The sequence below is a fragment of the Rutidosis leptorrhynchoides genome, chromosome 9 (genome assembly GCF_046630445.1).
Source record: "Rutidosis leptorrhynchoides isolate AG116_Rl617_1_P2 chromosome 9, CSIRO_AGI_Rlap_v1, whole genome shotgun sequence".
Classification (NCBI taxonomy): Eukaryota; Viridiplantae; Streptophyta; class Magnoliopsida; order Asterales; family Asteraceae; genus Rutidosis; species Rutidosis leptorrhynchoides.
This window is the reverse complement of record NC_092341.1, coordinates 257,411,536-257,415,266: the sequence shown is the minus strand read 5'-3', so window position 1 is coordinate 257,415,266 and position 3,731 is coordinate 257,411,536. Positions and strand designations below refer to the sequence as shown.

Below are 3,731 nucleotides of genomic sequence, written 5' to 3'. Positions count from 1 at the left end.
TTTAATTCTACATAAACTAACTTTCTCTGAATTTAGGGGTTTGATTTCGATTTTTAAGTACGAAGGCCCGTGTAGGGATTGCACCCGCGGGTTATGGATTCAAATCCACTAGATCCATCGCTCGTACCCGCGGATCTTTTGTCAACTCATGAACCCGCGGATCTTCATGGGCGGATATAATTTTGGATCCAAACTCGTGCCCGCGGATATCCATGAGTCACGGTATTACCCACAGATCTTATATAATTCTATCTATCTATCTATCTATCTATCTTCTATTACATCTTATAAATCGTGAAGGTTTATCCAACGTGGCACTCCCAAATTAAATCTTAAACTGGTCTGCTGACATGTAAATTACATACTTAATCACAATTAACCCTAATTAATCATCAGAAATTACACCCTGTCATCTTTAATCGGCCAGAAAAAAACACGTAAAAAAAAATCCACAGCTCTCATCTCCTACGCCCCGTTTTTCCAATCCACCTTTTACAAACCCTAATTCATCAATTAGAGTTTAAAAAATCCAAATCAGTTTCTAGAAAAAAAAACCACTCGATCAATCTCTAATCGGTAAGATTTATTGATCAACAACAAGAACAACAAAAATGGAAAATTCAAAAATTGGAAGAAGATTTGATCTAATCAAATGACCTTTCAATTTCATCTAATCTTCCAGTCTCCAAAACCTGACGATTCAGATAAGGTATGTTTAAAACGTTTCTTTGATTTTATTTAATTTTCACCTTTTTTAAGTTGAAAGTGATTTTTTTAATCTTTTCACCTTTTTTAAGTTTGATGAATAAAGATGTCTGCTTCTTTATTTATTTAATTTTTCTGCTGATATTAAAAAAATAGTTTTATAACACAAATTAGAATCTTAATTAGTCTCACATGTATAAATCATGTGACTAAATATCATTAATTTTAAGTGCAGGATATATATATATTAAGGATATATATATATATATATATATATATATATATATATATATATATATATATATATATATATATATATATAATGTGCATAAATCATGTGTAATGTGTACCGGAGATGTAGACTGCAAACTTATCATTCCATACATGACCTGCTACTGGATTTGCTGCCATGGTTGTAAAGAAACACACAAGCTAACATCACTATGGTCTAATCCATTTAAAGAATAGTCTGCGAGTATTTTTGTATTTTTCATCATAAATTAATTGAGCTAATTTTAATTCTGGGTTTGAAGGTTTGCACTTATTATAATTGACGTTGCAACTCCTCTGTGTTACAAGATATGATTTAAATTTGATTATGACGCTAGACGGAGCTTACAGTTTTTTTTTTTTAATTGTCTGTAAGGCTACTGACTCTTCCAAGGAGATATAGAATAGTCCTAAGGAGCACAATGGGTACTATAGATGTTTATCTTGTCAGGTACATGATCATTTATTCCTTAATATATCGTAATTGTTGTGGCATTTTTGGGACACAAAATTTTAGTAGTTGATCGTACGTAGCTGCATGTAACTCTACATGTAACAACTAGAGGTTAAAAGGGGCGGGTTGGATAACCGGTAGTTGGGTCAAGATCTGTTGTAGCTCTTTAGTTCAACCCAAAATTAGTCGGGTCGTGTTGGGCGCCCGCAACCTTTTATTTGTTTTAGTTCTATAAATAAAATAATTGACATGTTAAAATGGTCATAGAGGCGCTATAGGTAATAGTCCAACTTCTGTAACAAACAAATTAGGGAGGTTTTCGCACTCGAACACTTTTTTAGTGCCTTCACAAAACTGAGGTATAATATATATATTTTTTTTGTGGCCTGAACTCCAAGGTTTAAAACTCATGATCAAGATTTGCGACTTTTAGTAGAGTATATGTAGTAGTAGTAAGATTACTTGGTTTAAGTAGCTTCATAAAACTGGATGTGTCAACAGATGGTTTTAATGGGTTGAACTGGATGTTTAATTTTTAAAAACCTTCAGTTGCATATTTTATAGTTGCAGGTGAATTTTGTCATATAAAAACCAAATTCCAGCTCTTTTGCGACTTTAAATCACGGAGTTGATTGTCACCACTCTGTTGCTACTCATATTCAACATAAGGTGTTTTTTTTTTCTTTTTTATCTAATGTTATCTATTCTTTATTGATACCAAACTGTTTAGAGGTGGCAATGTGTTCATTCAAAACGGATACTTTTTGTGCGGGTTGAATACGTCACGGAAGCTATGTTGTCAAAATATAATCTGTTTAAAAAAAATTGAGTTGTGTTATATAGGTTTTGGGTTTATAGGCCAATTTACTCAGGTGAAAGTTTAAGCAATTTATGTAGCTGAAGTGGGGTGATTTTATTTAGTGATTCTCTGTCCAATGTTGAATGGTTTTACAAATCTCACTCGGTTTATTTCAGACTTTTAACCACTTTTAGCAACACGATTCCCTGAAACATTTTCCTCCGAGACAATAAAGGTTGTGTTTGTTTGCTGTTACTTTTAGTTGGTGACCCGTTTTCATATTTTGAGCTGTCCATAGATGCAAATATGGGTACGGATGGTAAGTTGCAATATACTTATCTCTGGTCTATTTACTAATTGTACATTGTTAGCTATTTAAACAGTCGTATTTGATTACCTGTTAGGTGTCAACTATAGTTCAGCAGATTAGTTTCAGCAACCTTCATCTAGCACCGATATCATACATGTCTTAATTTTTATATGCTATACATTTGATGTATACTGTTGTTTTTTGACTCTTGGTATGTCCCATTATTTGTTTTCGCAGATGCGGCATATGTCTCGGGCTCTACTATCAGACAGGTATTATCGGTTTTGATTGATTTACCAAATACAGCTGACTCATAGGTAAATGGGTCAGATTTGCCACCTCTAAATGACTCACCAGGTACCTTTAGTAGTTCATTTGCTAAAATTTTGGGTGCAATATCATATTTTGTAGAATTAATGTGTTGTCGGATGTTGTAGAGTTTTTTTATACATATATGAATAATTCCATATTAAGAGCTATGATGTTTTGTTGTTTATTAAGTAGTAGTTTAGATTGTATGTGAACAGTAATTCATATCATCAATATTTTTGTTTTAATTTATCTCATATATAACCTAACATGCTTTAATTATAGTAAATATGACATGTCCTTGTGTGCAAGTTCATTACTCCTATTGTTATCTAGGTCAATTTACCTGAAGGATTATTGTTAATCTTTGCTATTGTTTGTTTAAACTACGATACTATCTTGTGTGCAAACTAAAAGCAATCAAGTAATTTATCTGTCAGTAACATCTATCTATAAGTATTGAAATGGAACTGGAACTAAACAACTCCTTTTACAGTTATTGATTCTTTTTATTAATGATTAATGAATATAAATTATAAATAATAGATAATGCTATTTATTTCTCTGGCCTTTCTATGTCATTTCGTTAGTGGTGGTTATTTACATCCATTTTTCTTTTGTAGGCACTCAGACTTGGGTTTAACGAGCTGAAACTGGAGAGACAATTGGAGAGGTTAGAAGCTGGGATGTCCTCACAAAAGTCATGGTCCGAGCTTATGACTTAAAGTACTACGGAGTATTATGTTATTGTTATTATAGTGAGTATATTCTGCATGTTGTCAGTTTATATCAATAGGATAGTGTGACAATATCAACACATTTTTTTAAACATGTTTTTGCATAGAAAACCATGTTTTCTTTTTATTGGTTGTAGTTGCGGGTAG

At 32.3% G+C, this 3,731-nt stretch overlaps 1 long non-coding RNA gene across 2 annotated transcripts; it reads left to right on the top strand.

Annotated features, from left to right (window-relative positions):
* The first annotated feature begins 447 nt into the window (after nt 1-447).
* Nucleotides 448-3,057, top strand: LOC139867264 (uncharacterized). 2 transcript variants are annotated; one of them, XR_011765794.1, is made up of 3 exons: nt 448-709; nt 1,352-1,426; nt 2,000-3,057. It is a non-coding gene; the product is annotated as an uncharacterized lncRNA (long non-coding RNA). The 2 variants fall into 2 exon arrangements; XR_011765793.1 differs by having other exon boundaries at nt 1,994-3,057.
* The last annotated feature ends 674 nt before the right edge of the window (nt 3,058-3,731 follow it).